This window comes from Felis catus, chromosome B3, assembly GCF_018350175.1.
Source record: "Felis catus isolate Fca126 chromosome B3, F.catus_Fca126_mat1.0, whole genome shotgun sequence".
NCBI lineage: Eukaryota > Metazoa > Chordata > Mammalia > Carnivora > Felidae > Felis > Felis catus.
In genome coordinates, this window is record NC_058373.1 from 145,835,990 (window position 1) to 145,848,518 (window position 12,529).

General features: G+C 56.0%; 1 long non-coding RNA gene across 1 annotated transcript; it reads right to left on the bottom strand.

The window, feature by feature from the left end:
* Positions 1-10,724: 10,724 nt before the first annotated feature.
* LOC123386218 lies at positions 10,725-12,504 on the bottom strand. Its single transcript, XR_006600040.1, has 2 exons — positions 12,374-12,504; positions 10,725-11,153 (listed from the first exon to the last, which is right to left on the bottom strand). It is a non-coding gene; the product is annotated as an uncharacterized LOC123386218 (long non-coding RNA).
* Positions 12,505-12,529: the final 25 nt, after the last annotated feature.

A 12,529-nucleotide genomic window follows, 5' to 3' on the forward strand; every position in this document is an offset into this window, starting at 1 on the left:
AGTAAATCCTAAAGTTGGGCGCCTGGTGGCTCAGTCGGTGGAGCGTCCGACTTCAGCTGAGGTCATGATCTCAACTACCTGTGAGCTCGAGCCCCGCGTCGGGCTCTGTGCTGACGGCTCAGAACCTGGAGCCCGCTTCGGATCCTCTGTCTCCTCCTCTTTCTACCCTTCCCCCACGTGTGCTCTGTCTCTCTCTGTCTCTTAAAAAAAAAATCCTAGGGGCGCCTGGGTGGCTCAGTCGGTTAAGCGTCCGACTTCAGCTCAGGTCACGATCTCCCGGTCCGTGAGTTCGAGCCCCGCATCGGGCTCTGTGCTGACCACTCAGAGCCTGGAGCCTGCTTCCGATTCTGGGTCTCCCTCTCTCTGCCCCTCCCCCATTCATGCTCTGTCTCTCTGTCTCAAAAATAAATAAACGTTAAAAAAAATTGAAACAAAATCCTAAAGTGAGCATAAGAAAGAAAATAATAAAGAGCATAAATCAATGGAATAAAAGGAGGAAAACTATAAAGAAAAACCAATGAGAAAAGAGCAGATTCTTTGAAAAGATGAATAAAAACAATGTACCTTTTCCCTAAGTGATCAAGAAAAATACCAGGAAGGAGAGGGTGGACACCACCTATTACTCTACAGATATTGTAAGGAAAAAAATACAATATTCTGAACAGCCTCTTACCAATAAGTTTGACAACATAGACGAAGTGGAAAATTCCTTCAAAGGTATAAACTACCAAAGTTCACCTAAGAAAAAACGGATAACCTAACCAATCTTACGTCTGTTAGAGAAACTAAATTTGTAATTAAAACCCTCACAACAAGGAAAATTAGAGGACCAAATGGTTTCAATGATGAAGTCCACCAGCATTTATGGAAGAAATAATACCAAGTCTATACAAACACTTCCAGATAATAGGCAGGGGGACACTTCCATTACCATTTGGGGAAGCCAGTCTTATTCTGATGTTGAATCAAAGACATCACAAGAAATGATAACGGAACACAAAATCCCTAATTAACAAAGATGCAAAATATCTTACCAAAATTTTAACAAATCAAATCTATCTATCTATCTATCTATCTATCTATCTATCTAAAGAATAGTATAGGGACACCTGGGGGGCTCAGGCGGTTAAGCACCGACTTGAGCTCAGGTCAGGAGCTCACGGTTCATGGTTTCGAGCCCCACGTCAGGCTGTGTGCTGGCCGCTCAGAGCCTGGAGCCTGCTTCGACTTCTGGGTCTCCCTCTCTCTCTGCTCATGCTCTGTCTCTCTCTGTCTCTCAAAAATAAATAAATGTTAAAAGAATTTTTTTTAAGCTACTAAAACTAATAAGCGTGTTAGCAAAATGGCACGGCTCAAGATCAATATACAGAAATCAGTTGTATATTTATATACTCACAACAGTCAGAACTTGAAATTTTAATAACAATGCCACGTAAAGTACTATTAACAAGCATACTTGGGCATAAATCTGACAAAAGATATAGGAGACCTGCACACTGAAATCTACAAGCACTGAGACTGAACATCTCACTGAATGAGGACATATATCATGTTCATGGATAGGAAAACTCAAAGTTGTTAAGATGTTCATTCTCCCCACGTTGATTTATAGACCAATGGAATCTCAATCAAAATTCTAGTAGGTTTTTCCTGTAAAAACTGACAGACTCTAAAATTTATGATTCTAAAAATTCATATGTAAGTGGAAAGGTTCTGGAGTAGTCTAAACAACTTAAAAAAAAAAGAAAAAAGTTGGAAGACTTACTCTGATCTTAAAGCTAATCAATAAAACAGCAGGGTATTGGCATAAACATTGAGCACAATGCGGAGTCTAGGAAAAGGCCCGCATACAAATAGTTGATTGATTAAAAAAATTTTTTTTAATGTTTGTTTTTGAGACAGAGAGAAACAGAGCATGAACGGGGGAGGGTCAGAGAGAGGGAGGCACAGAATCTGAAGCAGGTTCCAGGCTCCAAGCTGTCAGCACAGAGCCCGACGTGGGGCTCGAACTCATGGACTGTGAGATCATGACCTGAGCCTAGGTCAGACGCTCAACCGAGGTCAGACGCTCAACCGACTGAGCCACCCAGGTGCCCCTAGTTGATTGATTTTTGACAAAAGCACAAAGACAATTAAATGGAGAAAAGATGGTCTTTTCAACAAATGGTGCTAGATTAAAAAAAAAGTAAGAACTTCGATGCATTTGTCACAGCATATACAAAAATTAATTCAAAATGGATCATAGGCCTTAAACTATAAGAATTCTAGAAGAAAATAGAACAGGAAATCTTTGGATTTGACCTTGGATTAGCTAGAAGGTTTTTTTAATTTTTTATTTTTAATTAAAAAAACATTTTTTAATGTTTATTTTTGAGAGAGAGAGAGAGAGAGAGAGAGAGAGAGAGAGACCCAGAGTCCGAGGCAGGCTCCAGGCTCCAGCTGTCAGCACAGACCCTGAAGCGGGCCTTGAACCCACAAACCATGGGGTCATGACCTAAGCCGAAGTCTGGAGCTTAACCGACTGAGCCCCCCAGACGCCCCTAGAAGGTTTTTTTAGATAAGACATCAAAAAACACAATCCATGAGGGGTGCCTGGGTGGCACAGTCAGTTAAACATCAGACTCTTGATTTCGGCTCAGGTCAGGATCTCGAGGTTCATGGGATTGAGCCCCATGGTGGGCTCTGTAATCCCAAACCTGCTTGGGATTCTCTCTCCCTCTCTCTGCCCCTCTCGCCTCTCAAGATAAATAAAATAAACATTTAAAGAAGACAAAAAGCACAATCCGTAAAAGAACAAACTGACAGAAGCCCTTCATCGAAACCAAAACTGCTGCTCTTCAAAATACTCTGTTAGGCAATTAAGAGATAAGCAACAGATTGGGAGACTAGATTTTCAAATTGCCTGTCTGTAAAGGACTTCGATCCAGCATGTGTGAAAGCTCTCAGAGTTGAGTACAAAGAAGATCTGTAATAAGAAAATTCAGTGCCACCCTGTAGCCCAGCTCCACGTTTGAGCCTCATGTGCTGGAGGGGGACCAGAAGCACATGTGGCAAGAGAAAAAAATATGTTTTAGAGTCTAGAAAGGAGCAAAGCTAAACTATCACTATTTGCAGACCATGTTTCAAAGAGAAAATTCAGAATAATCTATAGATAGCTATACAAATTAGAGCGTTCAATGAGCCGTAAAATATAAATTTGGCATAAAAACTCACTGGAAAAAATTAAAGAAAGTAATATAATAAGATTCCGTTAACAGTTTTTTTTTTTAAACAGGCAAGTTTTCAAGGGTTATGTGTCATAAATAATGCGCGAGACGTTTCTAACAGTAATTTTGTTGGTTAAGCTTTGTTGGAAGGCATGAGAGAAGATGTAAATAAATGGAGAGATATACCATATTCATGAATGGGTAGAGTCAGTAATAATAGACATTTTCTTCAAATTGTTCCAAACGTTCCGTGTATCTCTAGTCCGTATCCAAAATGGGCTTTCAAGCTGATTTACAAAATTAATACATGAAAACTATAGGCCAAACACAGCCTAGGCACATCTGAAGACAAAGGTCAGAGAGAATCACCAATGAGACAACCAGACTTATTTTATAAAGCTTCCGTTCTTACAGGTATGATGTGGTTCAGGCAGGGATGGACAAGTGACGTCATTAAATTCCAGAAAGAGCTACGGCCACGTCCATTACAAGTGGGCACATGGAGCGTAGCTGGGGGGGCATCGCCACCCCCAGTGGGGCAGGGGGCACCAGACGGCACCGGGCGCTGGCACGGCAGAGCAGAGATGCTTCACGTCATAAAGAGAACAAAAAATAAAGTGCGGGCGGATAAGGACTTGCACGTGAAAACACCAAAGTGCCAAAGAGAACACGAGATTCTAGGACAACATCACAAAACGTTACGGGAAAGTTCGGGGCGTCAGACACATTAAAATTTAAAATTCTGTTCAGCGAAAGGCACCATCCATAAAGCGAGAAATACAAGCTTCAGTCCGGGAGGATGTATTTGCGACCCACATAACCAATAAAGTATCACTACTCGGATACATAAATAATTCCTGAAAATCAATAAGGAAAAGGCAAGCGACCCAATACAAAAACGAGCAAATGATAGGAAACTATAAATACGCGGAGAAAGCAACGTGCAATAAATATGCACAAGTCGGCCCAGTTTCACAGCGAACGGCGAGAAACACAAATTAAAACAACGAGACGCCATTTTTCACCCATTAGAGTGTAAAAAATTAATAAGTCTGGTACCACGGAGCGCTGCCATGAATCTGTGGAAACGGAGCTTTGTCCGTGGCTGGCGGGCGTGTAAATTGGCACAGACACTTCGGACAGCAATCTGTCAATACTTAATGGCGACGATGATGAGAGTGGTTAACACTTCTTTAGCACTTCACGACGTGCCAGGCGCTGTGAAAAACTCTCGCACAGATAGATGCGCTCCCCTGCGAGCCAGCAACCCTCCCTGCGCGGGGGGCCTCGCACACCAGCCCCCGCCACGCACGCAGGGCCGTTGGGGGGACCGCAGCGTGGAGAGCGGAAACGACCTGGGATTCACACGTGGGGAGGGTCGGTCCACCGTGCCTTATCCCCACCACCGAATCTGCCACCGCGCTCAGGAGGGACATGCCGGGTTTGGAATCTACCAACGGAGCTCGTTATAATTCACGACAGCGGAGTAGACGTGGGCCCCGCCGCGTGAGAAGTCCCGTGCGACGGCGACAGCAGTCTCACGCCTGGGGGAGCATCGCGGGCTCCCGTTAAAGCCTGCGGCCGGATGAGGATGCCAGGCCTCAGGCTGCTAGGCCCACGTCCAGGCCTTTGGGTCTGAGGACGGGAGACGGGATTTGCTAGCAACCGGATCGAGTATAAGGCAGAAACGCAGCAGCAAACTAGAAGAGACTTCAGTAAGATAGAGACAAGGCAAGTGTCTAGAAAACCCGTAGCTCTCCACCACCCGAGGAATCGCCACGGAGGAGGGTGCCCCCGGGCACAACCGCGAGGAAAACTGCCGGCCGTCTTGGGAGAAAGTAGCAGAAAGGCGCACAAAGCCTGTGTGAGGACAACGGGCAGACGCAGAAGGAAATCCGAGTACGGGGGGAGAGGGACCGCACCTGCCAGGAGGAAAGGGGGTCTGTGCCCCGTCGGCGCCCCCAGTAAACCGCAATCACCCTTAGGGCCTGTGGTGCGCCGCCTGACTCGCCTGGAAAAGAAAACGCTGGGGCGGAGCCAGCCCACGCGTGGGAAAGAAGCGCCGAGACTGGCGGCCGGGGCGCGGACCGGCCCAGACGCAGGCCGTGTGGTCTGTGAGCCGGGACGATGCGGCGGCCCACGGATGCGTCCGGAACAGGCGGCCGGGGGGACAATTACGTGTAGATTTCTGAGTCGTAAGCAGATCACCTCTGTGGGTGGAGGAAAAGGACACGAGGACTCACACGCAAAGATAAACCACGGCTGATTTCACCGGGTGTCAGGGGTGCCAGCGACGGGGCACCGGTGACCGGAAAGGAAGGCGGAGCTTCTCTCTCCAGCGATGGCGAGGGCGTGGGGAACGCAGGCAGGCTCCGTGCGTCGGGAGGGGTCCTCTTTCCAGCCTTTTAGGGACACGCCTTGGGAACGTCCGGGAAAAACAGCCCTGTGCCCCCCCCCCGCCCCCCCAGATCTGCCCCGGGGAGGAACGCCACGTGCGTAGAAGAATCCGGAAGAAGCAACTCGAGAGGGAAGCGCGCAGAAGCGGCTGACTCTTCCCCAGCAGGGAAGAGCGGAGGACCAGGGCCCCAGGACGGAGCCACGCCTCCCTCCAAACACGAGGCCGGCTGCGCGCACCGGCCACAGCGCTCCCCGAGACGCGGAGCTCGCGCGCAAAGCGAGTTGCAGACAAGCCGTGAAATATGCACGAGTCCACTGGTTTCACGGCAAAACCACCGGACACAACTGCACGCTGTCGTTTGTACGTGCACACGTGTGCGCCCCGGCGTACAGACACCAGGCTAGCGCCTCCACACCCCACTCTGTGCCCTGCTCCCCAGGGACGCGGGACCGGGCGACTCCGGTGATTTACGGAAGGACTGTGGCCAGAGGGAGAGACTGGAGGAGGCAGCTTGCTCTCCGGGTCTGGGGCTCAGGAGAAAGGCTGTCGGAGCTGGAGGTGGGGAGGAGTCTCGGGGAGGAGGGGGGGGGGGGGGGTGACGCCGCGGGCGGGCCCCTGGGTTTGAGAAGCAGGAGGAGCCGCAGGGTGAACCGGGAGCACGGACAGAGGGGCAGGTGGACACCCAGGTAGGGGGAGAAACCAGGGGAGGCCGGTGTGCGTGAGGGATAAGTGACAGGGGACAGAAGGAGTCCCTGAGACTCAGCAAGCAAGCTCAAGTTTAAGGTCAAGCCTGGCCCTGGAGAAAGCAGGTGGAGTTGGGGACGGGGTGGGTGCAGGAGGGGAGTGCCAGGGGTGAGTTCCACCTTTGGGGAGGGGAGGGAAGGAGGGTGGTGGGGAGGTTGGCTTCTGTGGCTTCCTCACTGAGAGTCCTGGAGGCAGCCTCCGTGGGCAGAGGAGGGGTAGGAGGGAGGTGGGGGGAGGGGAGGGCGTGTCCTCATTCCTCCGGGACCTGGGGCTCCGTGAGGTGACCAGAGCCCCTCCACGGAGACAGGAGGAGAGGGCGGCTGGGGACGAGAACGGTCTGCGTGCTGTGGGCCGCGTGGCAGTGAAAGCCGGAGCGGCGGGTGGCAGGAGGAGCGTGGGGGTCGGTGGCCAGGGGTCCCGATGGCGTCTTGGTCGGGCCACGTGACCAGAGCTGGAAGCACGGAAGTCGTGCGGGGGGACAGATGGCGGCTCCATCACTGGTGCCCCGGCCGGCTCACGGGACGGGCACAGCTTCCCCTGCGTCACCGCAGTCTGGAATCAGCTGTGCCCGAGCTGCGGAATGCGGTCCCTCCAAGGGGGAGCCTGAAGCAGTGATGGCAGGTGGGACCCCAGGAACCCTGTGCTGAGAGGGCAGCGTCACAGGATGGGGAGACAGCGTCAGCCAGGGCAGACCCCTCACTGCGCCTGCACGGGCGCGTGGGAACAGCGCGCTTGGGATCAGCTGGTCTGTGGTTGTTTTCATCCGGAATCGCCCACCACAGCAGCACCGGCTGCCTGACCCCACCAGCGTGTGTGAGCGAGTGGGTCACAGCGTGGGCCAGGGGGGCGCAGCGGGGGTGAGTAGGTCACAGCGGGGGCTGGGGGGCGCAGCGGGGGTGAGTGGGTCACAGCGTGGGCGAGGGGGGCGCAGCGTGGGCAAGTGGGTCGCAGCGTGGGCGAGGGGGTCACAGCGGGGGCTGGGGGGCGCAGCAGGGGCGAGTGGGTCACAGCGTGGGCGAGGGGGACGCAGCGTGGGCGAGTGGGGCGCAGCGGGGGCGAGGGGGGCGCAGCGGGGGCGAGTGGGTCACAGCGTGGGCGAGGGGGGCGCAGCGGGGGCGAGGGGGGCGCAGCGGGGGCGAGTGGGGCGCAGCGTGGGCAACGGGGGGCGCAGCGTGGGCGAGGGGGGCGCAGTGCGGGCTTGGCGGTCTCCCCGCCGATGCATGTATGCGTGCCGGGGAGGGGCCGATGGCGGGACACGAAGCAGAGGTCCCGCCGCCCGAGTCTGGCGACTCTTCAAGGTATGGAAACGTGATCTCAGAGCCGGACGTGTGCCGCAACGCTGACCTTTCAAGCCTGGGTTTAGGAAGAACGTGGTTCCCGGGTCAGAAGTTACCAGAAAGAAGCCCTGTTTTCCACACTCAGGTGCGTCTGCCGCGGTTCTGGGGGACACCAGGGATGCGAACTTGGGCTCGGTGTGGTCACTCAGGGGTCACCCTCGGGGGTCTCCACCCCAGGCCCCAGCCAAGTTCAGGGAGAAGTGTGTCCCTCCCGTGCCACTCTGGACAGCCGGATTGACCCACGGAGACCGGGAAGGGATCTCGTGTAAGGAGAGCCCCGCGTTAGCCGCACGCTGGCTCCCGCCGAGAGGGCTGCCAGGATTGCTCTGCCCCACTCCTCACCAAGAACAGTAATTAGAATGCAAGGTCATCTCCATATAATGCATTATGACTTTAATATCAGTAAACTCCCCTAAATATTAGATGCAGCAAGGAAATATTAGTTAAATTATCGCAGACCAATATGATGAGTTTCCTCTAGGATAAAGTGTGATAAATGGGTTTTAATAAACTGAGGAGAATTATACGCGTCACATTCGTGGTTCCTGTCAATTTTATTTAGAGTAAAATGCCATTGTGATAATTAGTTGGGTTTTACTGTGTTCATTAAAAGCTTTTCTAATGACCGCTTGGAGGAATAAGTAAAATTAATTTCTTTCTTGAACATCGGAAGAATTCATCAAACAAACAAAAAGCCAACTCCCGGGCCATGTGAGACGGGGCGGGGGCCGCGGGCTCGCGGGGACGGCACTTTCTTGTCCGTCACCGGCACTGAGACTGCCCCAGAGCGGAACCACCAGAAAGGGACGCGGGCCAGGGCGAGGGCTGTGGCAGGAAGCCTCCTCCTCCAGACAGTCCTCCAGGACTGTCCAGCCTCGGTGCCCTCCCTGCCCGGCCTGCGCTCCTAGGTCACACCTCCTGGGTCCCCGGAGGCTGCAGCTGGGCCTCCTTCTTGCCTGTGGCCCCTAGGGACCCAGCACAGAGACAGACCTTCAGGAGGGTTCAGGGGCCGGGTCTCCTGGCCACCCCGTGCCAGCCTGGAGCAGGTGTGGCCGGAGGGACCGCCAGGGGGACCCTGTGGTGGGACAGCAGTGGAGGGGAAGTGGAGGTGGCCAGGCTTGGAGAGGTCACGTCACCTGACTGAGGCCCTCAGGGGTGAAGGGGGAGACGGGGCCCAGAGGCCTCCAGCTGGTGCTAAAAGCCACGATCCTTCCCACCGACCTGTGCCAGGCGAGCAGGTGTCCCAGACTGGGGGTTGCGACGAGCCTGAGGACCCTGCTGGTGAGGCTCCCAGCACGCACACGCTCACACGTACACACAGACGTGAGCACACACACCCGTGCTCACTCACACACCCTCCCATCTCTGCCAGGGTTGGATTTCACGGTCCTCTAGTGTCCAGCTGCACCTCTGGACGTGACCCTGGACGTCCCTGTGGTCCCAGTGTGACCCACCCAGGACTGCACGGGCTTCTCCCCTCCACCAGGACCCTGCTGCACGGACCTCTCCCGGGCCCCTGACAGCGGCTGCAGACGTCGAGGGTCGGGTGTGAGCCTGTCATACACAAGAGGTCCCATCCCGGCTCCGCCCCAGAGGGCCCTCTGAGTCTCACTGGATTTTCCCTGTGCTGGAAGGTGAGAGGGCCCTCCGACCCTGTGGGGTTCTGGGGGGTCTTAGGTGCGGGCCAGCCGGGGCCGCCCTCCCGCTCACTGCCGGCTCCAGGATGCTGCTGGGCCATGAGCGCAGACAGGAGGCGTTTCTTCGATAGCCCCCCAGGTGACCACAGAGCCGGCTGGCGCCCCACGCTCTCTGGACGCCACCCTCACCCGGGGCCAGGACGTTCGGCCACTTGGAATGTGGGCACGGCGTCCCTGCAGGGTCGAGGGTCAGACCTGGCGGTTGAAACCTCTTCCCTGGCTCCGCGTCTGCAGCTTGTCTCTCGTCTGCCCGCCTTCAGGGGCTGGGCTGGCGGGGGCTCACTCTGGGGTAGCGGATGGATGGCACACGGATGCCCACTTGTTAGCTGCTAGCTTTCCAGAGGGTTCTCCGAGGGGCCTGCCCGGAGGCTCTTCTCTGCTCCCTGACTGGTGAGGCGAGGCCCGGTCACCCCCACCCCACCCCACGGCGTGCCCGTGGGCAGCCCCCATCCAGCCACACGGGCCCCCTCAGGACTGCTCGGAGAGGCCGGGTGGACGGTCGAGGCCCCGGAGGCCAGTAGTGTTGTGGTTCCCAGCCCTCCGTCTCCATCCGGGAAGCCTCCCTGGGGGGGTGGGTTCTGGGCCCCCCTCCAGCCTGCCACTTTGCCCTTGGTTGGGGGGGGCGGCGAAGGGAGGGGCCGCTCCGAGGTGGCTCACCCCAGCTGCGCCGCCCCTTGTGAGGGCTTCGGGCCCTTATGAGAGCCCCCCAAGAGCTCCCCACACCTTCCCCCGAGGAGAATGCAGCAGAGGACTCGGCCTACGAACCGGGAGGCCTGCGCCTGTTTCTGAACCTGCCCGCACCTGAGCTCGGGCTCCCTGCCCCAGGACCCAGACAGTACAGTCGAGGATAAGAACACAGGTGACCATTGTCAGAGGAGTCTGGGTTCTTCAAAGGAATGTTTTCACTAAGGAGGGGAGGTTGTGACGAGGGAGGCTGGTTGCCGGAGGACCCGGCGGCCGTCCGTTAACTCTGGGAAGTCGGGGTGTTTGTCACGGTAGCCTCACGGTGCCCGACCGTGGAAGGGCCCACCGGTCCCCGGAGCCCGCCCTGGGGGTGCATCGTCCCTGGGGGTGGGGGGGGGCGCTCCGTGCGGGAGGCCGGGAGAGAGTCCCGTGTTAGAAGAGTTTGCCGAGAGGAACTCCGGCAGATGGGTAATTTAGCTGGTAATTCAGCATCCGGAGCCGCGCCTCGGCCACCGGCTGGATGGAGGGCAGACACTCAATTAGCCAGGGCCGAGCGGCGCGAGCACGGCCGGAACCGGGGCCGGGAGACAGGGTCCATCCCACGAGAAGGCACCGTGCGGGCGAGTCAATCAGGGCACCCTAATTGGAAAGCGGTAATAAAAAGTAATTGAGTTTAATACATAATTTAGATCATTACCCGTTAAGTTAATGCGTGCCGCTTAGGTGTGGGGAGAAAATTATTTATCTGGTAGATGGGGGGGGATTTCATCTGTGTTTATAATGGAATGCTCGCCAATTGACTTCGGTAAGAGCAGGCTGTTAAATCGGGTTTTGAATTGGCGCGTAGATTGGAAGGCCGTGTTAATTTTGGACGTGATGTACTTAGCACCTCCTCCTTCGAAAGGCCTCCCGTGAGAATTCCCGGCTCCGTCGTCCACGGCAGCAGAAATTAAATCGGGTCCCGCAGGTGTCTTGACGGAAGGCGATGCGGCTCCTGACTTCTTCCTTATGTTTCTTAAAGCAGAGACGTTAACAGGGTTCGGCTGCTTCTCCGAAGCGTCTTTTTCCTCTGGAAAGCGGCCCGTGACTGCAAACGAGCGCTTCTGTGAAATACTGAGGACGAACTTACTAGCCGTCCCGACCCTGGGCCCAGCCGTCCGCGACCCGTTAACCTGTTGGATTTTCCCAGCAAGTCTGCGAAGCCGAGGGCCTGGCTCACCGGGTGCCCCCAGGGGCCGGTGCCGGCCCAGGCGGGGACACGGTGTGGGGGGCCTGTGGGGCCAAAGGCGGGGCTGCCTCGTGCTCGCAGCAGAGCCGGCCCGTGGGCGGTGCGGGACCACCGCAAGCTTCTCGTGTGTTCCCGGCCCCTGGGTGCTCCGCCCCTGCCCCCCCCCCCCCAGCTGTACGGGAGGACAGTAAGCTTTGGCCCAAGAAGCGGTGAGCTCCTAGCCAGCCCCTGCCCCTCACAGCGCCGGGCCCGGGTGGCGGTCCCTCCCTCGCTCGGCCCGCCGGCCTGCCCGTAAATCGGGGGTAATGACAATGCCCTCTCGGGGGCTGTGTCTGCTGCTGGCAGACCCCCCATCGTCTGTGGCAGGTGCGGGAGCCAACCCCAGGAGGGCTCACTGACGGCAGCTGTCCTGGGGACCTCGGATCCCCAGCCAACGGGATCACAGCTAGACCCGGCTGTCTTCCTGGGCATTTGAGGCTGCAGAGGAGGTCCCGGTGCCCACGGCCGGTACCCTGGGTCCCACCTGGGCCCTCAGACCGGCCCCTCCAGCTCACCCCTCAGGGTCCCCATCCAGAGCACCGCAGCCACATCCCGCTTCTGTTGGGAACGGCCACTGACTCGGGGTGCAGGCCTCCACTCTGGGAGGCAGACGGCCCCACGGAGCCCCCCGAAGGAGCAGGGCCTCAAGGACCCCGGGAGGCCAGAGCCGCCGAGTCCCGGGACATCCAGCCAGGTACAGTTTCAGAATTAGCACGGCTAGCTGTGAAACCGTGCTTTACATAAAATTGTAAGAGATAACCCAGTGGGTACGACCGACTTTTTAAAACCTGGGCCTTTTGGGGCGCCTGGGTGGCTCAGTCGGTTGAGCATCTGACTTCGGCTCAGGTCATGATCTCACAGTCTGTGAGTTCGAGCCCCGCATCGGGCTCTGTGCTGATGGCTCAGGGCCTGGAGCCTGCTTCCGATTTTGTGTCTCCCTCTCTCTCTGCCCCTCCCCCGTTCATGCTCTGTCTCTCTCTGTCTCAAAAATAAATAAATGTTAAAAAAAAAAATTTTTAAACCTGGGCCTTTTAACGCACAAATATCTCACTGCTGTCAGGAGCCTCCGCCCCTTCGCCCCTCTGATATGGTGTAGTGCCTAGGGGCCCGGGGACACACGTGTGATGGGGGCGCTCCCTGTCACGACAGGAGGGCATGACAGTTGGGGGAGGGTGTCCTTCCATTCTCCCGAAGAA